The 26,709-nt window shown below is 36.9% G+C and overlaps 1 protein-coding gene and 1 pseudogene across 1 annotated transcript in view; one reads left to right on the top strand and one right to left on the bottom strand.

Moving 5' to 3' along the window:
• Positions 1-26,709, bottom strand: part of LOC138150210 (antigen WC1.1-like) — a gene marked incomplete at its 5' end in the record, with an annotated part of 66,206 nt that overhangs the window by 17,935 nt on the left and 21,562 nt on the right.
• Positions 508-20,961, top strand: LOC138150185 (dnaJ homolog subfamily A member 3, mitochondrial-like; annotated as a pseudogene).

The raw sequence follows: 26,709 nt of genomic DNA, 5'->3' as shown, positions 1-26,709 counted from the left end.
CTCACACTCTTTTAACGCTGTGATAATACATAAGAACCCAACACCACAGCAAAAAATCAGGAAGGAGGAAGAGAAAAGAATTTGGTTGTTTGAAACACAACTGCCGGTACAATGAAGTTCAATGCACATATATAGAGCTGTGACTTGTGGAGACAGAGAGGGACAGAGAAAGAAACAGAGATATGGACACGGAGAGAGACAGAGAGAGAAATAGGGAGACAGAGACAGAGAGGGAGAGAGAGGGAAGCTGAGGGAGAGAAAGAGATATGGAGAGAAAGAGAGACATAGAGGAAAACATGATATTTCTGCTGACTTGGAAAGGAAGTAATCACTTCTGCCAATGAATCCCTTTTATGATTTGATCGTCGTGCTCTGTACAAACCACTCTCCTTAATCTGTGAGTCTGAAGCAAGTGCACAATACTTGACACTTGACGCTAGCATCTGGTACATTTGCTACAGAGATTTTTGTGGAAATGATGATGGACAAAACTTTGTGGACTTGGTGATGGACTCTGGCAAGGACAAAGCAGATGTTGCTGGTTGGCAGGAAACCATATTCACAGGGGGTCAGACTAGCTTCCAGTTTTAAAAAAATAATTATAAAATAATGTCCCTAGGGCAGGAGCCCCAAGATAAATTCCTCAGAGCTGCACTATGAGAAGGTAGCTGATACAGCTTAGTTGCCTTTGGCCCCTTCACCCAGAGGAACAGTAGCAACATGGAGATAGAAATAACAAGAGGAAATGATTACTATCAGTGAATGAACACCGCTTCCAAAGGTTCTCTGCAAACATCTGCAGTTAGCGTTATCGCTGCTACTCACAATTGGTATTCTCTCATGTGCTAGGTTTGTTTGCTCTAGAATAGAGATTCAATCTCCCTCTGTCTGCCTTTATGCCTTAGTATAAAACTTTACAACTGAGGAGGCAGAGTAAGGATGACAGAACAACAGGCAATAGAACACCGAGTGCCCCCTAAAATCTCCTATAAGAAGATATAAAACATGCACCAGACCAAATCCTGAAAAAGAAAATTTAAAAAGACTGAGGATGAAACATTTTGTTCCAGCTCAGGTCAGGAGAGTGAGACAGACAGAGGAAACTGAAGATACTAGTCTGGCCAGGAATTTTAGAACACGGAGAGCTCCAGAAAGGGGAGAGGCTATCTGCCCCCATTATTCTATTCAAGCAGATCAGAAATGTTCCCAAATCCCCTGTATACTCTCTGCCAGCACAAGCCTGGAGAGAGCTCTGGAGGATAAAAGAGATACTATAGTTCTGGGAGTAACAGGACCTGTGTTCCAAAACTTCCCATCAAATTATACTAGTTAGTTTGTGTGAACTTGCGGCAGTCAGATAAACTCACGACTTTTATTTCCTCCTTTTTAAAGTAAATTGGGATGATGACCTTAAGTTTCACTTTCAGTTCTAAATTCTATGACCCCAGGATCAGAATACAGGTTCCCCTGGTACCAGAGGACAGACCTGTGGAAGTTGCATTGATGTGCCTTATGTCCTCCAGTTCAATATACGTTCTCCTCTTACATCCTTACAGACCCATCTTACATCCTTCACACTCACCTGAGCACATCACAGCAGCATCGTGCTTATGAGAACATTCATACTCTGACCCAGGAAATGTACGGCATTCCAAGAGAGACAACTCTGTTCCTTTGCAAAGTACATGATTCTTCCAAATGCTCCCATTTGCTGGACCAAATGCAGCCCCTTGCACAACAGCCAGGGCAGAGCCACAGCCCAGATGCTGACAAACCACTTTAGCACGAGTTATTTCCCAATAGTAACCACATACTGTCGCCCAGGAGCCCTTGTGCCAAATCTCCACTCGTCCAGAGCATGGAGTCTCTCCTCCCCTGAGTCGGAATTTGTTTGTGTCTGGAAAGGAAGCAGAAGCCTCTGTTACACTCCCAGCTTGGAAGTGAGGAAGCTCTGAGAGGCCCAGGTATAAGAGAAAGGAACTGCGATACCTGTGCAGGGCCTGGAGGTTAGGCAGTCAATTTTCTTTTTGTATATATCATGTTTGTACATAGCTGTTTTCATATTGTCTCACACAATAGACTTTGAGCTCTTTGAAGGCAAGGGTTGCTTTCTGGCCTTTCTTCGTATCACCATGCTTAGTACAGAGCCTGCCTTATGGTAGTTGATTTGAAAATGATTATCAACTTTGTACAAACAAGCTATATACAAGAAGAATTGGTCACCTTTGAAAAAGCAGAGCAAAGATGGTATAGGTAAGGCAAAGACTTATGCAACTTCTCCCATATACCCCTTCAAAGAACTTTAAAATGATGCCTCAAAATAAATTCTGGAGCAGCAAAACCAGAAAAAGCTCTGGCTGAAACTGTATTCCAGCTCAAGACAACATAAAAGTTTGGTAGGACAGTTCTGCCTCAAGTGTAGTAGGGAAATGCAATCCAGTGCATGCCACACCTGCACATGAAGCCCAAGGCACTTGCACAAGGTAGCAAGAAACAGGCTACACTCAGCACTAACCAGAAGCAGGCCTTAGAAGAAATTGAATTTATGACACTGTCTTTCAGAGCTCTCAGCCCACAGATGATAAGAGGGTCAGGCAATTGGTCAGAAGGAGATTACTAGACGCCATTTGCTGGCACTGGGTATAGGACCCTGTTTCATTGACCATATTCAGCTCCAGGTCACATTCCTAGGTCAAGGAGGTGCACTTGCACGTTAGAAATCTTAGTCACAGTGGATTGGGACCTTAGAATTCCAGGGAAGAAAATAGTAACTGTGATGACTCACAGACCATAGTACAGGTCAAGAGAACAGTGATGTTTTGGACACCCTCCCCACCAGCATGGGAGCAAAGACCAACTTTAACATAGGGTAAACATCAAAAAATAGGCTGGAAAAAGAGCAAGCACCTATTTCAAAAAACAGATAGAAGGTGTTAAAAACCAGAATCCTACATTGTGCTGTTTACACAAAACACATTTGAAGCAGAGAGACACAGGTTGAGTAAGGTAAAAAGTTGGAGCAGAATCTGTTATGTTTCAGCTGAAGTAAAAAAAAATCAAAGGTAGCAATAATGATCTCAAACAAAGCAAAAATAACTCTAATTAAATGAGAGAAGCAAGGAAACTACATCTTGCTAAAAGGTGCCATAGACAATGAAGTCATGTCACTATTAAACATATATGCACCAAATGGTATAGCATCCACATTCTTAAAAGAAAAGTTAAATGAATTACAGGAAGAAATAGACAATAAAACTATACTAGCAGGAGATCTCAACATTCTCCTCTCAGAATTAGATAAATCTAACCAAAAAATAAGAAAGAAAAATGTTAAGGAATTGAATAGAATGTTAGTAAAATTAGATATGATAGACCTTTTCTCAGCAGTATTTGTCATCAGAGAAACAGTAAATGATGGCATTAAAGTATGACAATGAGACAACATACAAAAATTTAAGAGATGCAGTCAAAGCTTTTTATCCCTAAGGGTGTACATCAACAAAATAGAGAAAGAACAAATCACTGAAGTGTACATACAACTAAAAAGAACACTAGGAAGAAAACAAATTAAAATACACAATTAAACACTAAATTGGGAAACCGTGGAAACCAAAGGAGACAAGAAGAAAATTGAAGGGAAGAAAACTATTAAACTAATAAATAAATTTAGGGACTGCTTTCATGGAGGTGGGGGGGGGCAATAAAACAGATAAACCACTGGATAATATGATTTTTAAAAGAATAAATAAAAATGAATCACCAGTATCAAAAATGAAAAGGTTGAATTCACCACCAATGAAGAGAAAAATCAAAGCATTTTTAGGAGCTATTTTGCCCAATTATATGCCATTAAATTGAACCATCTAAATGAAAAAAAGATCAATATTTACCAAAAAAAAATGTTTCCCAGATTAACAGAAGAGGAAGTAGAATACTTAAATAAACTTATTTTAGAAAAAGAAATTGAATGAGCCATCAATGAGTTCCTTTAAAAAAAATCCCCAGGTAAATAATTACAAGTTGATTGAATGCCCATCAATTTGGAAATAGTTGAACAAATTATGATATATGATTATAATGAAATACTGTTGTATGATAAGAAACGATGAGCAGGGTGCTCTCAGAAAAACCTGGCAGACTTGCATGAGCTGATGCAAAATGTTCTGTGTACAAAGTAACAACAATATTGTAAGATGATCAGTCATGAATTAATTAGCTGTTATCATCAACACAATGATCCAAGACCACTCTGAAGAACTTATGATGAACAATGTTATCCATCCCTAGAGAAAGAATGGTTGGTGTCTAATATAGATTGAAGTGTATGTATACATATATATTTATATATACATATAGATATTCATACATACATACATATATTTTTTACTTTATTTTTCTTGAGTTTTTATTGTCCATGTTTTATTTTACAATGTGGCTATTATGAATATATTTTGCATAACTGTGCACGTATAACTTATAAGGAGTTGCTTGCTTTATCAATGAGGAAGGAGTGGGGGAGGAGGAAGTAAGAGAATTTGGAAATCAATGTTTTAAAAGTGAATATTCAAAATTATTTTTATGTGTAATTGGGGAAAAATAAAATACTAAATAAAAGATTTTTTAATTGTTTATATTCCCAAGACCAGCTGGATTCACAAGTGAATTTTACCAAACATCAATTAATTCCAATGCTGTCTAAACTATTTGGAAAAACAGGCAAAAAAAGAATCTTACCAAATCCCTTGTATGACACATATGTCACTGATGTATAAATCAGGAAGAGTGAAAACAGAGAAAGAAAACTATTTATCAATTTCCCCAGTGGATATTGATGAAAAAATTTCCAATAAAATACTATCGAGGAAATCTTAGCAATATATCAAAAGATATTCATATAGTAAGCATGTGGGATTTATACCAGGAATGCAGAGGTGGTTCAATATTAGGAAAAACATCAGTATAATTGACTATATAAATAATAAAAGAAATACAAATCATATGATTATTTTGATAAGTGCAGAAAAAGATTTCTACAAAATACAACACTCAATTCCTTTTAAAAACTCTGGAAAACACAGGAATAAATAGAGTGGTTTTTTTTTAATGCCAAGTAGTACTTATCTAAAACCAACAGAGAGTATTATCTGTAATAATAAGGATAAGTTAGAAGCCTCCCCAGTGAGATCAGGAATGAAACAAGGATGCCCACTTTGAACACAATATTATTCAACATTGTACTAGAAACACTAGCTATAGCAATAAGTAGAGAAAAAGGAATTGAAGGAATTATAAGAGGCAATGAGAACACACAAAAATCACTCTTTGCAGATGATATGATGATGAACTTGGGGAATCCCAGACAATCAATTAAAAATACTAGTAGAAATAATTAACAACTTTAGCAAAGTTGCAGGATATAAAATAAATCCACAAAAATTATCAGTATTTCCATATATTGCCAACAAAGTTCAGTGGCAAATATAAAAAGAATTCCATTTAAAATAAATGCAGACAATATAAAATACTTGGGAATCTACTTGCCAAGACAAATCCAAGAATTATACAAACACAATTACAAAACTCATTTCACACAAAGAAAGCCAATTTTAAACAATAAGAAAAATATTAATTGCTTATGGGTAGGATGAGTCAATATAATAAAATGACAATTCTGCCTAAAATAATTTACTTATTCAGTACCATACCAATCAAACTGCAAAAAGCATTTTTAGAGCTGGAAAAAGTGATAAAATTCATCGAGGAGAACAAAAAGTCAAGAATACCAAAGGAATTAATGTTTAAAAAATGTGAAAGAAGTTAGCCTGGCCATACCAGATCTCAAACTTCATTACAAAGTAGTAATCATCAAAACAATCTGGTAATGCAGGCAGAGCCAAGATGGCAGAGTAAAAGCAAAGACTTGCTTGAGCTCTTCCCCAAACCCTGCCAAATACCTGTAAAAAATGACTCTAAACAAATTCTAGAGCAGCAAAACCCTCAAAATGACAGAGTGAAGAAAATTCTCAGTCCAAGACAACCTGGAAGGTCAACAGGAAAGGTCTATTGCACCAGGCTGAGAGAGGAATACAGGTCAAGGCCAGGCCCCAAAAACCCAGAGCAAGTATCAGGGGACTGAATCATTGGCAGCTGGGGCAGTTTCTAAACTTCTTAATCCACAAACTCCAAAAACTACTTGGAAAGTCAATAGGAAAGGTCTGTTGGACCTGGGTGAGAAAGGAACACTGTCCAACCCAAGCACAAGAATGGTGGAGGCAGCTGCTTCTGGGGCTCTCAGGGGGATCGAATGACTGATCAGAGGGGAATTGCAGGGATCTCTTTGCTGGTGCTCAGGCAGAATTCTCTTGCTTTGCCTATGCTTGGATTTGTGTCACAGCCATGGGTGGTGGTACTAAGGCAAGGAGGAGCACTGGTGTGGTGGAGCTTAAGGTGGCAGTAAAAAGGGAATCCTTCTCATAGTTCTAAGGCAGAAAAAACATGCTTGTGGTCCCTCACAGACCACAACACAGGCCAAAAGAGGAGTAAACACCTCTGCTTAGATCATACCACCTTGGAAGAGCTAAAAGTCTACAGGTTCCTAGAAGTATCTCTGAAAAGAAGTGCCAGAAACACCTAAACTAGGACATCCTACTCACTGGAAGCAGAGTCCTACCTTAACATAAAGTTAGAAAGTCAAATATTTTGCTGGGAAAATGAACAAACAGTATAAAAAATTCAGACAATAGAATTTTGCTTTAGTGACAAAGAAGATCAAAACATAGAACCAGAAGACAACAAAGCCAAAGCTCCTACATCAAAGGGCTCCAAGAAAATATTAATGGGTCACAGGCCATGGAAGGGCTCGAAAAGGATTTCAAAAATCAAGTAAGAGAAGTAGATGAAAAACTGGGAAGAGAAATGAGAGTGATTCAAGAAAATCATGAAAAATGAGACAAGAGAGAAGATGATGAAGTAGGTCAGAGAATTCCAAGCACTCAAGATTTTCCCCCACAAAAGAGTCAAAATAGCACCTTAGGGTGAATAAGTGTGGATAGAGACAAGAATAGAGGTGAAACAAAGTCCCAGAACCAGGTTTGGTCCAGGCTGAAGAGTAAACACTTCCAGGCTAGGTTTTGCTTTAATCACAAGCAGTAAGCCCTTGAAACAACAAGAATGGTATAAAAGTCTTCTAAATTCAGAAGAAATAAAAGAGTAGGGGAATAGAGAATGGGGAAAGGAATAGGGAGGGATCTTTGGAGGGGAGAATGAGGGAATACATAAAAGGGGGATATAGCAGGGTATTTAGATTTATGGGAATGGGAGGATAAGGGAGGGATTCTTGGAGGGTGGTAGGCAAGTATTAGGAGGGCAAGGTAGTAAAGTAAAGTAAAGTAGAGGAGGCAGGTGGGATAGGAAACAAGAGATAGGCACAAACATAAAAAGGAAGATCAGGAGTAGATCATGTTTGGAAAAGTATGTCTATGTGTGTCTGTGTGTGTGTCTGTGTATGTGTGTGTGTGTGTGTGTGTGTGTGTACATATCTATAGCTATAGAGAAACATATCTAAATTTTATTGTAGCCTTCAGGGAGGTGAGGAGAGGGGAAAAAATAATAAAGTAAAAATTACGCACAAAGGGGCGGCCAGGTGGCTCAGCGAGTAAGAACACCGGCTCCAGTGTCGGGATGACCTGGGGATCAAATCCGGGCTCAGATACTTAGCACCACACCCAGGAATAATTGGCTGTGTAACCTTGAGCAAGTTACTTAACCCCGATTGCTTTTAAAAAAAATTACACACAGCAAAGAACAAAAGAAAACAAAAGAAAAAAGCAAAGAAAATGTAGACAATTCTCAACACAATGTGTATTATTTATCATACAGACTTTCTTGAAATGAAAATTTATTGTTACATATTTTGAATCCTCTCATGTTCTGCTGTGCACACAACATGTTTTTTGTCTTTCTTACTTTGTATTTAAGTTTAAGATATGTTTTGGATTCTGTACTTGTGTTCTGGCCTTTGAATGTAAAATAAAAATAAATAAAAAGAAAAATGAGATGACAGCTTTCTAAAGTACACCCCCTCAAAAAAAATAAAGAAAATAACACCTTAAAAATAGACTAACCCAAATGGCAAAAGAGCTCCAAAAAGCCAATAAGAAAAAGAATGCCTTAAAAAGCAAAACTGGTCAAATGGAAAAGGAGGTCCAAAAGCTCACTGAAGAAACTAATTCCTTGAAAATTAGAATGGAGCAAATGGAAGCTAATGACTCTATGAGAAATCAAAAATTATAAAACAGAACCAAAATAATGAACAAATAGAAGACAATGCAAAATATCTCATTGGAAAAACAAGTTACCTGGAAAATAGATATAGGAGAGATAATTTAAAATTATTTGAGTACCTGAAAACCATGATAGGATGGAAGAAAATATAGTCTTTCACAACATGACTATTACAGAAGTGTTTTGCATGACTACACATGTATAATCTATATAAAATTGCTTGCCTTCTCAAAGAGGATGAGGGGGAGGGAGAGAATTTGGAACTCAAACTTTTAAAAATTAATGCTCAAAATTGTTTTCTCATGTAACTAGGAAATAAGATATAGAGGTAATTGGGTAAAGAAAACTATCTTGCCTACAGGAAAATAGAAGGGAAGGGGAAAAGAGAAGGGTGGGGGTAATAGAGGAGAGGGCAAAAAAAGGGAAGGGGCAATCAGAATGCATGATGTCTTGGGAGAGACATGGGGAAAAATTTGGAACTCAAAATCTTGTGGAAGTGAATGTTGAAACCAAAAAAATTAATTAATAAAAAATATATTATTTTGACATAAAGGGTGATACCATAAGCAAATTAGGGGAACATGGAATAGTTTACCTGTCAGCTCTGTGGTGAATGGAAAAATTTATAATGGATAATTTTGATTATATTTAATTTTAAAAGTTTTTGCACAAACAAACCAGTGCAGCCAAGATTAGAAGGAAGACAGAAAACAAGAAAAAATTTCATAGCAAGATTCTCTGACGAAGTTTCTCAAAAATATAGAGAACAGAGTCAAATTTATAAGAATATAATCATTTCCCAATTGATATGAACAGGTATTTTTCAGACGAAGTAATCAAAGCTATCTTTAGACATATGAAGAAGTTCTCTAAATCTCTATCAATCAGAAAATGCAAATTAAAACAACTCTCAGGTACCACTTCACACCTATAAGATTGGTTAATATAACAGAAAAAGAAAATGATAAATGTTGGGTGGGATGAGGGAAAACTGGGACACTAATGCACTGTTGGTGGAGTTGTGAACTGATCCAACCATTCTGGTGAGCAATTTGGAACTATGCCCAATGACCTATAAAACTGTGCATACCCTTTTATCCAACAATACAAGTAATAGATCTTAACTAAAAGAAATCTAAAGAGAAAGACAAAGGACCTGTTAGTACAAAAATATTTATAGCAGCTCTTTTTGTGGTGGCAAAGAACTGGGAATTGAAGGAATACCCACCACTGGTGAATGGCTGAACAAGTTGTGGTACATGATGCCTAGTGAATATTATTATTCTGTAATAAATGATGAGCAGGATGCTTTCAGGAAAACTTGGAAAGACTTTCATGAATAGAAAAGTAAAGTAATATTATACACAGTAACAAAAATACTATATGATGATAAACTATAAATGACTTATCTATTCAAAGAAATATAAAGATCTAAGACAATTGGTGGCAGTACAGTACCTATGTTTAAGAAAATACTTATACACCTCCAGAGAAAGAGCATATGGAATTTGAATGCATATCAAATCATACTATTATTTTACTTTCCTTATTTTTCTTGGCGTTTTCTTCTGTGTTTTCTTTCACAACAATGACCAAAATGGAAATATGTTTTGCATAACTGCACATGTTTAACCTTTATCAAATTGCTTGCCTTGTCAAGGATGGGAAAGGAAAGGGATCGCAGGAGAGATTTTTATAACTCAAAATTGTAAAAAAAAAATGAGAGGTGAAATTTCTTTACAAGTAATTGGAAAAAATAAAATATTAGTTGAAAAAGATAAATTGAAGATAATCAACAGAGGGACAGCACTATTATTAAGTGGGTGGGTAATAAGGGGTTTCTGTGTAGACAGTAGGACTTTGATGAGAACCTGAATGAAGCCAGGGAAGGCAAGAGTTAGAGGTGAGGAGAGAGAGAATTACTGGGATAGCAAGAACTAGTGAAAATGCACAGAAGATGTGTCTGGTACAGAGAAAAATAGAGATTAATTTCACTGGAATGAAAAGTATGTGGAGGGAAGTAAAGTATGGGCTAGGATAGGAAGAGTTTCGAATGACAAAGAACTTGATATTTGTTCCTGGAGGTGTGGAACCACTGAAGTTACTGTTTGGGAGTGGGGAGGTAAGGTGGTCAGACTTCTGCCTTAGAGAGATAAATGTAATAGCTGAGTGGAGGTTTAACTGGAAAAAACTTGAGACAGAGTGACCAACCAGAGAGCTCTTGCAATGGTCCAGACATAAGGCAACATGGGCCTGCACCAAGGTGGTAGCAGTGTCAGAACAAGAGGGGGTGGAGTATGGATGAGAAATGCTACAAAAGTAAAATCAATAGAACTTGGCAACTGATTGCCTAAGGTGGGGCAAAAGAGTGAAGAGTTGAGGAGGATTCTTAGAACTAGGTGACTATGGGAGGATGGTGGCCTCCACAGTAATAGGAACATTACAAAAATGATTTAAGGAGAAATAGTAATTTCAATTTTGGACACATTAAATTTAAGGTGTCTTACAGACATCTAATTCAAGATGTCCAATAGGGAATTGGAGATATGAGACTGGAGGTCAGGACAGACGGTAGGTTTGAATGGATAAATCTGAGAATCATCCACATAGAGATGATAATTTAATCCAGTGGAGCTGATGAGATCATCAAGTGAGAGAGTACAGACAGGGAAGAGATGAGAACCCAGTACAAAGACTTGGTGAACATCAATGATTAGTGGAGGTGACCTGAGGAGACTGAGGAGGAGATGTCAGGCAGGGAGGAGGAGAACCAGGAAACAGCAGTGTCATGAAATCCTAGAGGGAAGAGAATATCAAGGAGAAGATAATGATTGAGTGTCAATGGCTGCAGAGAGGTTGGAAAGTATGAGGATTGAGAAAAGTTAACTAGATTTGTCCATTAAGAGATAGTGGAATGCTTTGGAGAGAGCTGTTTCAGCTGAGTAATAAAGTTTGAAGTCACATTGCTAAGTAAAGATGAAAATGAAATGAAAAATAGTGGAGTTACCTAAAGCAGGTAGCCTTCACAAGGATTTTGTCCACCAAGTTCTAGGCTGAAGAGAATTTCATCAGTTAAATTAGCTTCCCTAGAAACTTTCTATGAAAGATGTCATTTGGACCATCAGAAAGTAGATGGACAGTGGACTTTAGGAAATGGTTTTTATCAACTGTGCTTTGATTATTAATCAAACATATCAGAATTCAGGTAGTTGTTACTCTTGCTATAAAACAACTTATTACAATAAGTTCCAAATTGGTCTCTGTGCCTCTAGCCTTTCCCCTTCAATACATCCTCTAGACAGCTGCCATGCTGACCCTGAAACTACCCTGCTCAAAAATCTCAATTGACTCCCCCTTTTTACCTCTAGAATAAAATACAAACCCCTCTGTTTGACATCTGAAGGCCCTTCCAGACTAATTCCAATTTATCTTTCTAGAACCATTTCAGATTATTCTTCTTCATTCAGTCTATGCTGTACTAATTAATACTAGGCTATTTGCTGGTTTTCCTACATGATATTATATCTCTCATCTCCTTCCTCTTGAAGTTTGTCCCCCATACTGGAAATGGTCTCCTTATGCCTCTTGGAATTCCCAAATCTCTTCACATCTTACCTCGAATTAAATGATATAACTTGATTTCCTGATCAACCCAATTCTTAGAACTGTTCTCCCTTTACAAACAGATACTTTGGGTCCTCCCTGTACACATTTTGACTTTGCTCATCAGTGTGCATGCTTCCCTTTCACCCCTTAGTATCTTTAAATCTCCAGAATTTCCCAGGCATATAGAAGGTGCTTAACAGATGTTTTAATCAAAAAGATTCATACTGGGAATCCAACTCTATCTTGCTTCCTGAATACATCTAATGCTTGCTTGGTACAGAACAAAAATAAAAAGTATGTGTATCCTTCCTCTCAGTGAGATGGAGATGGTGCAGTAGAGAGCCAAGACAGAGAATGGGAGAGGGCCTTGAAATATTTAACATTTCAGAGCAGGAAAACTCCTTAGAAAAAATTCTTCCAAGCCTCTCTTTTTTGACAGGAGAGAATAATGAGATTGAAAGTGGTAAAGTAACTTTTTGAATTTCACATCACTACTGGCAGAACCAAGGGCACCTGAATAGAACCAATCTCATTTCCACTATATCTAAGAGTTAATTTTACGGAAGGAATAGAGGCATGTAAGTTGCTCAATTTCTTCCTGTGGAGAGGTTAGCACAAATGAAATCAGTGAATTCATTGTTACTGAGGACCTACTATGAACAGGGCATGGCATTGTTAAGAATGTAGAAAAAAATATGTGAAATGCGAAGGACTCACAGGTAGCTTATAATCAGTCACTGGAAATATAAAATTAGGGGCTAATAAAAGAAGTTTAGGAATGTCTAAGCCTCTGAGCTGATCTCAGCTCCACTCCTCTCTACCCATATTGTTGATTCTGGGGAGACATCAGGTGACATTACACATTCTCAGATTCATCATCTATAAAATGGAGATGGGATTGACCCATCCTTTGTATGCTGGGAGTACTAAGTCCAGAGAGAGTTCAAAACTACCTCTGGAGTAAAATATTTGCAAAACACTTTGGTTAAGGGAGGGATATAAGCCCTTGTACTTAAACTGAGTGGTACAAGTCTTAAAAGCACAAACCCTAGATTGGGGCTCAGACCTAGGCAGCAGGTGCAAAGTCATTTAGATCTTATAGTAGCTGATATCAGTATTTCTCCTCTCCCAGTCACAGGAATTATACAAAACCTTCAGATCAATTCCCAAACTAACAAGAATCTCCCAGCTAGTCCTCATAGGCCAGACCAGCAAAATCTTAACAAAGGGTCTTTTGACTAATGAGTTGAGTGACTAGATTAGGGCAACTCTCTGTTTGCTTTATTTATGAAGCCTTCCTTCCATATATTCATACATTATTCATACACTGAATTTGACAAACAGTAATGATTTTAGATATCCTTTAGTCATTTAAAAGAATGGCATGGCAATGAAAAGATGTCCAGAGCAGGGCAAAAGGAGCAAGTCAATGAGGCCTAAACGATGCAGTCATGGTTCTTCTGTTAGCTTCTTGACTGTCTGCCATACTGGAAGTCACATGAAAGCTCAGATCATTCCTAGAACTGTAGGGGATCTTACAGTGTAATTTAGAGACCAATCATCTCTCCTGATGAATAATTTCCCTCCAAACCTAACTGAAAATGCCTCCAAAAAGAGAAGAAAAGGCATTCAGACATTGTAATTTCCTTGCATTTCCCAAAACAGATGGTAAATATTGTATTGTGATTTTCTGACTGATAATTTTTTCCCAAGTCCAGTAGCCTATTTCAGCTCATTCCAGTTCCTAATAGTGTGGACCCTGTGGAAGAAGGAGAGTGAAATCTTACCAGAGTTGGTCATTATTAAATTGAAGAAAAAGAGAAGTAGCATCTGGGCAGTAGGCAGTCTCTCTAAGGCCATCCTGACATCCCCAGTCCTGCTGCTATCTTGAAAGCACCAACTCCTCTTGAGCGACCCCAGAGCCCTGAATGAGGGATGCACAGTAATACGAGAGGAGCATATAGATTCAGCTCCTGACCACGCCACCTGTGCTGGGAGCCAATAGAAATTGCCTTTACCATTTCAGACGGTATCAGAGACTTGATCTGCCACATCTGAAATTGAAAAACCAATTAAATTCTTACCCCAACATATCTCCTTATATGAGAGAAGAGGTCTTTGTGAAGAAAATTCTATCTCAGCAGATTGGAATGAGACATGCATCTCAGAAGGGGGTGAAAAAGCTACATCTACATGACTCTAAATTCTTTGTGGGGTCCATCTCACTTTCACAATCAACAAAATAAGAATCCATTCACAATCAGTGATGTGGTCAGTCACTCACTGTCCTTCATGGGCCAGATCCAGGGACATCTTTGATATACTTGTGTTTATTTAAGCATATACTAAGTGGATCACTTCTCATTAGATACAAGCCAAGGCAACATTTGAAAAAGAAAAAAGTTAATTTCAACATACAATTGGGACCAACAAAAAGACATTATTTTGGGACTGGAAAAAATCAATAAACTCAGTTAAGACTAGCAGCGAAGAATGTAGACTTTTGAGGGATGCAGACAGAAGGACCCTAGACAAATAGCACATTGGACTCAAGGAATTCATACAGGGATCTCAATGAAACTATGATTCAATGGCACAAACTTGTATTAAATGTCAAACATGTGCAAGGCCCTTTGCTGGGTTTGCTCCTAAGATGGACATCACTGGCCTCTGGACTGGGTTTTACTGAACCTTGAGTGATTGCTACCTTACATAAATCCTCACACCTTGTGCTGTTTCTGCTCTCAAGAAGTCTGACTTAAGAGTACAACTAAGAAGATAACTTTCTATGAGTGTATGGGCAACATTATCCAGGAGATAGCCACCTTAGGTCCTTGTGAAATGGTGGGAAGTTAGAAACAAGCACACATAAGGCTGTGTGGTACAAACAAACAGAGGTGATGATTTGTATTTAGTGTAGTACTGGTAAGCGTGTGTGTCTGTGTGTGTGTGTGTGTGTGTGTGTGAAAAGGTGATTAGCTATGGCACATCCTATTCTGTTTTCTCAATTTCTTATGGGCAGGAGCATGGGTTATTCTCTAGATCTGGAACTTCCTCCCTCTTATTTCTGTATCCTGAATTCCTGCTCTTCTTTCCAGACACACCTGAGGCACCTCTTCCATGAAACTTTCCCCCATTTCAAAAATTTTATATCACCTGGTCCAGATTCCTCTTTTGTACCATTTGTTGTGACTCTATTCACCATCCCAGTGACTTCTTGCATCAAAATACCCCACCGTGGTCACCATTCCCATACAAAAGTTCCCTTTTCTTAGTAGAAATGGAACACGTTTTTCTATTTCTGTATCCTGTGCTAGTAAATGTTATGTGGTACACGTAGAGTGATTAATCAATGACCATTCGTTCATTCTACAGTACAATGTAGAGGAGAGAGCAATGGCAAATCTGGGGTTCAGTGTATATTAAATGTGTGACAATGGGCAATATTTCTGAATCTCAGTTTAGCTATTTATATGTAACCCCTGTTTCCAAGCTCACTGCTTTGGGACTCTTTCCTGATTGGTAGCAATGAAGACCCTGCCCTATGTGAGACATACAACAAAACTGGGGGAACAAAAGAACTCCATCCTTCTTCAGTCTCTTTAGGACTCTTCAAGCTTTATATCTCTTTGGGTGTTTTTTTCCATCTTCAAGAGGCAAGATGGAAGAGGTCAAGCACACTTCAGGTTACTGAAGTAAAAGACTCTTGAAAGACACGAGAAGAGCTGGCAGTCTCCACCATATCCCTGTCCTCAGCTTGCTACAATAGAATCTTCAGGGAGTTTCCCCTTAAGTGCAATCTAGTACTCTCTTGGTTCAGCTGAGTTAATCTCTCTCCCAATGGGAAAGCTCTTTCACTCTATGAACACTCTATATTCATATATATATGTATATATATATGTATGTATATATATACACATTCTTTGATTTCTGTTTTGCTGCTAATTTGGATAAATGTTCTTCTTTGCTGTGTGTAACGTATATTCATTGTGGAATTGGTATTTGGTGGGATAGGGATAAAGCCTTGGATATAAAACTTGGGATCCTCCTCATCCTTACTCAAAAATAATGACATAGTGATCAGAAGTGACATTGAATCAGATCATATACCCTAGGCAAATATTTTTTTCTCTAACATTTTTATTTAAAATTTTGAGGTCCAAATTCTACCCTTCTTTCTCACTCTTTTCTCCCCCATCCCTGAAACAGTAGCAATCAGATATAGGTTATGTGTGTACAATTATGTAAAACATTTTCATATTAATAATCTTGCACAAGAGGGCTTGAATAAAAGAAAAAACAAATAAGAGAAAGAAAGTGAAAGATAGCATGCTTCAGTCTGTATTCAAACAATGTTAGTTCTTTGTCTGGAGGCAGATAGTATGCTTCTTCATTAGTCCTTTGGGATTGTCTTGGATCATTATATTTCTGAGAATAGCTCAGTAATTCACAATTCCTCATAGAACAATATTGCTGTTACTGTGTATGATGTTCTCCTGGATCTGGTCACTTCATTATGTATCAGTTCCTGTAAGTCTTCCAGGTTTTTCTGAAATAATCCTGCTTGTCATTTCTTTTAAAACAATAATATTTCATTGCATTCACACACCACAGCTTGTTTAGCCATTCCCCAATTGATGGATTTCCCTTCAATTGCCAAATCTTAGCTGCCACAAAAGAGCTCCTATAAATATTTTTTGTACAGAGAGGTCCTTTTCCCTTTTTTGGATCTCTTTAGAATATAGACCTAGCATTGGTATTGCTGGATCAAAGGGTATGCACAGTTTTATAGCCCTTTGGGCATAGTTCCAAATTGCTCCGCAGAATGATTGGATCAGTTCACAACTCCACCAACAATGCATCAGTATTTCAGTTTTCCCACATCTTTTCCAACATTTATCATTTTCCTTTTCTGTCATACTAGCCATCTGACAGGTGTGAGGTGATACCTCAGAATTGTTTTAATTGACATTTCTCTAATCAATAGTAATTTAGAGCATTTTTTCATATAGCCAAAGATAGCTTTGATTGCTTTGTCTGAAAACTGCTTGTTCATATCCTTTGAACATTTATCAATTGTCAAATGACTCACATTTTTATAAATTTGACTCAGTTCTCCATATATATGAGAACTAAGGACTTTATCAGAGATACTTTTTGGAAAAAAAATTTCCAGTTTTCTTCTTTCATTATGATTTTTGTTGCATTGATTTTGTTTGTTCAAAAACTCTTTAATTTTATATATTCAAAATTATCTCTTTTATAGTTTGTAATGTTCTCTAAATCTTCTTTGGTCCCAAATTCTTCCTTCATACATAAATATTACAGATAAGCTACTCCATGCTCTCTTAATTTCCTTATATTATCACCCTTTATGTGCAGATCATGTACCCATTTTGAATTTATCTTGGGCTACAGTGTGAAATGTTGGTGTAAATCTAGCTTCTGTCATACAGTGTCATAATTTTCCCAACAATTTTGTCAAATAATGAGTTTTTATCCAAAAACTTGGATCTTTGGATTTATCATATACTAGATTATTATCATCATTTACTACAATTTTTATCTAATATATTGCACTGATCCACTGCTCTATTTCTTAGCCAGTACCAAATTGTTCTGATAACTGTCACTTTATAATATAGTTTGAGATTTCGTATGACTAGTCCTCTTTCATTTGCATTTTTTTCATTGATTCCCTTGAGATCCTTGAATTTTATTCTTCCAGATGAATTTTGTTATCATTTTTTCTAGCTCTATAAAATAATTTTTGATAGTTTTATTGGTGTGGCACTAAATAGATTAATTTAGGTAGAATTGTCATTTTATTATATTGGTTCAGCCTACCCATGAGCAATTGATACTTTTCCAATTGTTTAGATCTAACTTTATTTATGTGAAAAATGTTTTATAGTTGTGTTCATGTAGTTCCTGAGTTTGTCTTGTCAAGTAGACAGCCAAGTATTTTATACTGTCTACAATTATTTTAAATGGAATTTCTCTTTCTATATATTATTACTGTACTTTGTTGCTAGTATATTGAAATGGTGATGCTTTATGTGGGATTATTTTGTGTCCTGCAACTTTGCTAAAGTTGTTAATTATTTCAAGTAGTTTTTTAGTTGATTTCCTAGGATTTTCTAAGAATAATATCATATCATTTGCAAAGTGATAGTTTTATTTCCTCATTGCCTATTCTAATTCCTAAATTTATTTTTCTTCTCTTATTGCTATAGCTAATATTTCTAATACAATCTTAAATAATAGAGGTGATAATGGGCATCCTTCATGCTTCACTCCTGATTCTTTTGGGAAGTCTTCTAGCTTATCTCAATTACAGATAATGTTTGCTGATGGTTTTAGATAAATATTACTTATCATTTGAAGGTAAACTCCATAGATCAATAATATTTAGAGTAGCAGATATCATTCTAGCTTAGTACCCCCTCTCTCTAAGAAGAACAGAGTAGTGGACTCTGGCTTCACTTCCTGATTCACCTCCTGCAAGGAATTAAAATCTCTCTCAGATTGTTGAAAGGGGAGAAGGCTAGAGATGTCTGTGCTATCTCCCTCTCAGTCACACAAGGACAGCCCCCGGCTAGAGATGAAGCTGTAGGCACTTGCAACACACAAACCTCTCTATATACATGGGGTTTTATTTCATATAAAATGAAAACAGTAACAATTGTCTTAACATGAGCGTGACCAAAGGCATATTCTGAGTCTCCGTTTCATTATTTAATTATTTATAAGATGGGAATAATATCTTCTCTTATACATCCCAGGAGGCTGTGGGAAGGAAAGTGCTTTTTAAACTATGAGGCATCATCTAAATTAGTTGAGACCATGTAGTGCAAACCTCTCACTTTGATGATGAAACTCCCCTGATATGCTTATGACATTATGTATCACGTCACACTGAGTGAATAGTCATGTTAAGTAGCCATGTACTTGTGATTTCATCCCACTACACAATGCTGTTATCCTCCAAACCTCCTGAAGAACAAATAGGTTTTTAAATATTCAGGATGTTCTCAGTAACATATAATCTACTCTTTCAAACTGTCTAATAATTCATAAAGGAACAGACTGGAAATTGACCTTTGTACTCCCTATAGAATAAAGGATTTTCTAAGTAAGGCAAAGAATGAGCACTCTTTACATAGAGCTTATGGCCCTGATTTTTAAAAATATATAGAGGTCCCTAAGCCAAGATGGTGGAAAGGTACTCCTTACATTTCTTTTCACTGGCTTTGCTCCCCCTCCCCACCTCTGGCTATCGGCTGCAGCAGGGAAAAGGTCTTAGGCACCGCAGTGGTCTCTCTGAGCCATAGGCTAAGTGATGCCACCATCTCACCTCATTTTGAAGTCTTCATCCCAGGAAGACTCCTGACATTGAGACTCAGCATCTGCCTCTCTAATAAAATTTTTCACTTTAATTTGTACTTCTTCATTTCACATGAGTTCCCCTTTCTCAGTCAAAGACAATTATTACCAGATATTAGGAGTACCCTGAACAGTCAACAAGAAAGAGATCAAGAAAGCCTACTACCAGCTTGTCAAGAAATACCACCCTGATATGAATAAAGCTAAAGAAAAGTTCTCACAGTTAGCAGAAGCCTATGAGGTGGAAAGTGGTGAAGTAAAGTGAAAACACTATGATACTTAGGGTTCAGCTGCCCTTGATTCTAGAACAGGAAGCTCTGGACAGAGCTACTGGAAAGGTGGCCCTCCTGTTGACCCAGAGGAGCTCTTTCTTTTTCTTTTTTTTCTTTTCTTTTTGCTTTTTGGAGGGCAATTGGGGTTAAGTGACTTGCCCAAAGTCACACAGCTAGTAAGTGTGTCGTGTCTAAGGTCAGATTTGAACTCAGGTCCTACTGACTCCAGGGCCGGTGCTCTATTCACTGCACCACCTACCCGCCCCAAGAGGAACTCTCTAAGAAAATCTTTGGGAAGTTTTCAGGATCTTCATTTGGAGATTTCCAATGTATTGATCAACCTCCAGAGTAAGCCATGGGATTGACATTCATTCAGTCTGCAAAGGGTGTTTAACAAAGAATTTACTGTGAGTATTAATAGCTCATGTGATGGCAGAGTAATTGAACCTTACACCAACATTCTGCAGCATCATTACTGCAGTGATACAGGAATGGAAACTATAAATACAGCCTTTTTATGATGTGCTCTACATGTAGGCTATGTGGAGGCTGTGGATCCATAATAACTACTCCTTGTGTGGTAAGTAGGGGACCATGACAAGCCAAACAGAAGGTCATGGACCCAGCACCTGCAGGAGTAGAGGATGGCAAAACTGTATGAATGTCTGTAGGGGAAAAAAGTGGCATAACATTCAAGGTTCAGAGAAGTCCTATGTTTAGGAGGGTTAAAGCAGATATCCACTCAGAGTGCGTTATCTCTGTAGCTCAAACTGTCCTTGGTGGGACAACCAGAGCTCAGGGACTCTAAGAGATAATCAATGTCATGATCCCTCCTGTGATACAGGTTGGTCAAAAGGTTCAAATGAGTGGGAAAGGTGTCTTATTTTTGACACTCAAAAATAATTAATTTAAAAATAAAAATTTTGAGTTCTAAGTCTCTCCCTCTTTTGAGTCCTTCCTCCACCATTTAAGAAGTCAAGTAATAGGACATAAATGTACCTGTGGAATCTTGCAAAATATATTTCCATTTTAGCAATGTTGAAAAAAAGAAAGAAAAATAAATATTAAAGAAGTATGCTTCAATCTGCACTCAGAGTTCAACAGTTCTCTCTCTAGATGGATATAATTTTTCAACATGAATCCCTTAAAATGGTCTTGGATGAAAGTACTGATTAGTCACTAAGTCCCTCACAGTTAATCATCTATACAGTATTGGTGTGGATTGTGGACTGTGTACTAAATTGTGTTCTGTTCACCTCACGTTGCACCAGTTTAATATGTCTTCCCAGTTTATATGGTTTTTCTGAAACTATCTCCTGCCTCATTTCTTATAGCACAAAAATAATCCATCACAATCATATACCACTAGTTTAGCCATTCCCAAATTGAGGGGCATCCTTCAAATTTCCAGTTCTTTAACACCACAAAAAAAAAAGGTGCTGCAAATATTGTTGTACATATAAGTCCTTTTCCTTTTTCTTCTGGTTAAAGAGTGTGCACTTTTTTAACCCTTTAGGATAGTTCCAAATAGTTCTCCAGAATGGTTGTACCAGTTCACAACTCCACCAACAGTTCATTAGTGCACCTGTTTTGCCACATCTCCTCCAGTATTTATCATCATCCTTTTCTGTCATGTTAGCCAATCTGATAAGTATAAGGTGGTAGTAACTTAGAGTTGTTTTAGTTTGCATATCTTTTGACCATTTATCAGTTGAGGAGTGTCTATTTGTATAAGTTTGACTCCATTTCCTTTATATTTGAAAAATGAAGACTTCATCAGAGAAATTTTTTTCCAGTTTCTTGTATTCTTTCTAATTTTTACTACATTTAATTTTGTTTGTGCAAAATCTTTTAATATAATGTAAACAAAATCGTAGACTTCACTTCTTGGGATTCTCTTTATCTCAGTTGGTCAAAAATTTTTTTCTATCTCTTGTTTGATCAAAAACTATCTTCCCTTATCCATAGATCTGACAGATAATTTTTGCCATGTTCCCCTGATATGCTTATGACATCAATCATTATGTCTAAAACATGCACACATTTTGACCTTCTTTTGGTTGATGGTGTAAAAAGTTGATCTATGCCTAGTTTTTCTCAAACTGCTTTCCAGTTTTCCCTGCCATTTTTGTCAGATAGTGGATTCTTGCACCAAAAGCTTGGGTCTTTGCTTTATCAAATGCTAAATTACTATGGTAATTTACCTTATCTACTCCACTGATCCTCTACTCCATTTCTTATTCAGTTAGATTCTTTGATTGATTACCACTTTGTAAAATATTTTGAAATCTGGTATCACTAGGTTGCCTTCTTTCACAGTTTTTCCTTTATTGCTTCATATTCTTTACCATTTTTTTCTCTTCTAGATGAACTTGATGATTTTTTTCTAGCCATCTAAAATAATCCTTCAGTAATTTGATTGACATGGCATTGAATAAATAAATTATTTTAGGCAAAGTTATCATTTTTATTTTATTAACTTAACCTACCCATGAGCAATCAATATTTCTCTGATTGTCTAGATCTCTCTTTGTGTGAAAGGTATTTTTTTAATTTTTTTAATTAATTAATTAATTTTTATAATTTTTAATTATTAATTAACTTTTAATTTAATTAATTAATATTTTTAATTGTATCCATGTAACCCCTGGAAGGTAGACTCCCAAGTATTTTCTATTGTCTACAGTTATTTTCAGTGGAATTTCTCTTTCTATCTCTCCTACCTGGCTTTTGTTGGTCATATATAGAAATTCTGATGATTTAGGTGGGTTTATTTTATATCCTGAAAATTTGTTAAAGTTGTTCATTGTTTCAAAAAGTTTTTAATGGATTCTGTAGGTTTCTCTAAGTATGCCATCATATTATCTGCAAAAAGTAATACTGTTCCCGTTTTTCCTCCTTCAATTTGTTTTTCTTGTCTTATTGGTATAGCAAGCATTTCTAGTACAATATCAAATACCAGTGGCAATAATGGATGTTGAAGGGGATCTATTTTCTAAATAAATAATTTTTCCAATGAGATATTTCATATTTTCTTCTACTTTTTCATTCTTTTGGCTTTGTTTTATTGTTTCTTGATTTCTCAGGGAGTCATTACTCTACATTTCCCAATTCTAATTTTTAAGGAAATATTTTCATCAGTGTGTTGTACCTCTTTTTGCATTCAGTCAATTCTGCTTTTTAAGAGGTTATTTTCATCTGAGAAATTTTATACCTGTTTCTTATTGCTTGCAAAATTTTTTATAAGGAGTTCTCTTCTCTGATGAGGTTTTGTACCTCTTTTACTATTTGCCCAATTCTGTTTTTAAGGTGTTGTTTTCTTCAATATCTTTTGTTTCTTTTACCAAGCTGTTAATTGTCTTTTCATAGTTTTTTTGTATTGCTCTAATTTCTTTTCCCAATCTTCCCTCTACCAGTCTTATTTAATTTTTTATAGTAAATTTTCTCATTTTTTATCTCTTTCTTTAAATGTTTTGGGAATTCTTGTTGAACTTCTATCCAATATGATGTTTTGTCCCAAACTTCAGGGTTTTTGGTGCTGATTTTTTTCACAGCAAACTCTGGGAATTTTTGAGGTTTTTGTCCTTCCAAGATGGTGTGATCAACAGAGAAACATGGTCAATCTTCTCGTGGTCTGCACTCTAGTTCTTCCTCAGGAAAAACCTTTACTCTTTTGTGATTACAAGCACTAGGGTTACTGTTGGCATTGGAACTATATCCCAGAAATGATTAATGGACAATGGAAGTGCTAAACAGTGTCCAGTCCTGTGCCAAGTGACAGCACAGAGGTCTTCTATAATCGCCTTCTCACAAGCTGTCCAATAATTTTGCCATCCCTGGTTAGCAAGGTCTCAGAAGGGTTTATGCTGCTGCTACTGTCACACACGGCCTCCAAAGGCAACAGCTGTGCAGCCACCGCTGCATGGCCACTTCCAGAGCTCTTGGCCTGCAGATTGTGGGGGGTCTAAGAGACTATAAATAGGATAATCACTCTTGCTTTGACCTGCTTGGCTCTGGATCACTGTCTTGGATAGAGGTCCTGGGATATGTGGCCAGTGGGCCAGAGCTTTTGGGGACCGCATAGAGGTCACCCAACTAATGGCTCTGGCAGCTGCAAAAACCCCAGCAATTTGGGACAAAGCTCTCTTCTCTGGAAGTAGAGTTCTACTGTGGCAAAGAGACCAAAAGTCAAGTAATTGACTGCCAACATGAGCAAGCAAAGCAAGCAGAGCAGTCAAATCTTAGATTCCTTTTTGGGGACAAAAAGGATCAAAGCAAGGAACAAGAGGAAGACAATGAAGTCAGAACTCCTGCATCGAAAGCTTCCAAGAAAAATATGAACTGCTACAGGCCATGGAGGAGCTCAAGAAGGATTTTGAAAATCAAGTAAAAGAAGGAGAGGAAAAATTGGGAAGAGAAATGAAAATGATGCAAGAAAATCATGAAAAGAGAGTCAACAACCTGACTGAAGAAAATAACACCTTAAAAAACAGACTAACTCAAATGGCAAAAGAGGCCTAAAAAGCCAATGAGGAGAAGAATTCCTTAAAAAGCCAAATTTGCCAGATAGAAAAGGACCTTCAAAAGTTCACTGTACACTTAACACAAACAAAAAAATAGCTGTATGACCTTGGGCAAGTCACTTAAACCCAATTGCCCTACTTTGCTCCCCTTCAAAAATAAAAAAATGAAGGACAAGAATCTTTCTTGGGGTGACTAGGTGGCACAGTGAATAGAGCATCAGCTCTGCAGTCAGGAGGACCTGAGTTCAAATCCAGCCTCTGACACTTAACACAAAAACTAGCCATGTGACCTTGGGCAAGTCACTTAACCCCAATTGCCCTGCCTTCCTCTCTCCAAAAAGAAAAAACCCAAAAAAAGGTCACTGAAGAGAATAATTCCTTCAGAATTAGATTGGAGCAAACAGAAGCTAATGACTTTATGAGAAATCAAGATACTATTAAACAGATCCAAACAAATAAAAAATAGAAGGCAATGTTTCACATATCTCACTGGAAAAAACACTGACCTGGAAAATAGATCCAGGAGAGATAATTTAAAAATTATTGGACTACCTGAAAGCCATGATCAAAAAAGAACCTAGACATCATCCTTCAAGAAATTCTCAAGGAAAATTGCCCTCATGTTTTAGAACCAGAGGGAAAAATAGAGGTTGAAAGAATCCACCAATTACCTCCTGAAGAAGATACCAAAAAGAAAACTCCTAGGAATATTATAGCCAGGTTCCAGAATTCCCAGATCAAGGAGAAAATATTACAAGCAGCCAGATGAAACAATTTGAATATTGTGGAAACACAATCAGGATAAAACAGGATCTGGCAGCTTCTACACTGAGGGATCGAAGGGCTTGGAATATGATATTCCAGAGGGCAAAGGAGTTGGGATTAAAACCAAGAATCACCTACCCAGCAAAACTGAGTATCATGTTTCAGGGGAAAATATGGTCATTCAGTGGAATAGAGGACTTTCAAGCATTCTTGATGAAAAAACCAGAGTTGAACAGAAAATTTGACATTCAGATACAAGAAGCAAGAGAAGCATGAGAAGGTAAACAGGGAAAAGAAATCATAAGGAACTTATCAAAGTTGAAGTATTTACATTCCTATGTGGAAAAAATAATTGTAACTTATGAAACATTTCTCAGTATGAGGATAGTTGAAGGGTATATATATATGTGCGTACAAACATATATGTTTATATAGGAGGGTATGTGTGTATGGATACATATGTGTGTACATATATGTACATGTATACATAGACAGAGGGCACAGGATCAGTTGAAAAGGAAGGGATGATATCTAAAAAATAAAATTAAGAGGTGAGAGAGGAATATAATGAGAGGAGATGGGGAGAGACAGAATAGGGTAAATGATCTCTTATAAAAGAGGCAAGGGAAACTGTTGTAATGGAGGGGAAGAACAGGAAGGCAAAAGAGAATGGGTCAACCTTACTCTCATTGAATTTGGTTTAAGGAGGGAATAACATACACACTAAATTGGGTATCTTACCCTACAGGAAAGTAGGGGCAAAGGGGATAAGAGGAAGGATATAGATGGGAGATCAGATCATGTGGGGGGGGAGGAGGGGGCGGGGTAGTTAGAAGCACGCACTTTTCAAAAGGGACAAGGTCAAAGCAGAAAATAGAACCAAGACGGGCAGGATAGAATGGAGGGAAATATAATAAGTCTTTCACAATATATCCACTATGGAAATGTTTTGTGTAACTACAAATGTACAACCTGTATTCAATTGCTTATCTTCCCAGTAAGGGTGGGTGACAAGGGAAGAAGGGAAAGAATCTGGAATTCAAAGTTTTCAAATCAAATGTTTTGTTATTATTATTATTTACCTGTAATAATAAGATTATTATTGAATGAGATATACAGGCACTGGGATATGGAGATCCATCTTGCCCTACTAGAAAGTCAGAGGGGAAATGGGGAGGATATCAGAAGAGAGCAGATTGGGGAAGGGGGTATTCAGTGGGATTCCTGTTTTGGGGTGGTGGATAGGGGAAAGACGGAGAGAAAATTTGTAACTCAAAATCTTGCTGAAATGAATGTTCTAAACTAAAAATAAACAAAAAATAATATTTTTTTAAATAGGAGAGTCCAAGTGAAGAGAAAATTGTTGCCAAGACACTTGAGGAGACACTTTCACAAGAAAGGGCACTGGGTTTGGATTCAAAGAAACTCTGTCCAACTCCTTAGGGCAAGTTAGTATACCTCTGACAGAGAGCGTTAATTTCTCTTCTGTGAAATGAGGGGCTTGCTTAGGAGACCTTTAAGAATCAATCTAGTTCTAAACATAAAATGAGACAGACCCTAAGAGACTGAGACTTCTGGCTACTATTAAAGGCACCACAATCTTAGTCACCCAGGCTAGCATCCTTGGTATCATCCTGAACTCCTCTCATACTTACTCCACATATGTTATCTTTTGCCACATCTTGTCAAGTGGCCAAAATAAGGAAAAATAAGTATGATAAATTTTCAATGAATTTTCAGTGAGGTTATAAAATACTATGTATAAATATGTATGAGAAGAAATGAGAATTTTAAGTAAATGAATAAACATTTATAAAAACAAAAGAATTCTCCAAATTAAAGCCTGTCTATATACAAATGCCCCATGTTTTGGG

The sequence above is a fragment of the Petaurus breviceps genome, unplaced genomic scaffold (genome assembly GCF_028583685.1).
Source record: "Petaurus breviceps papuanus isolate PSGF00001 unplaced genomic scaffold, PetGlider_PUasm1.0 90865, whole genome shotgun sequence".
Taxonomy (NCBI): domain Eukaryota; kingdom Metazoa; phylum Chordata; class Mammalia; order Diprotodontia; family Petauridae; genus Petaurus; species Petaurus breviceps.
Note: the sequence above shows the minus strand (reverse complement) of the source record. Positions and strands in the feature narration are given on the sequence as shown.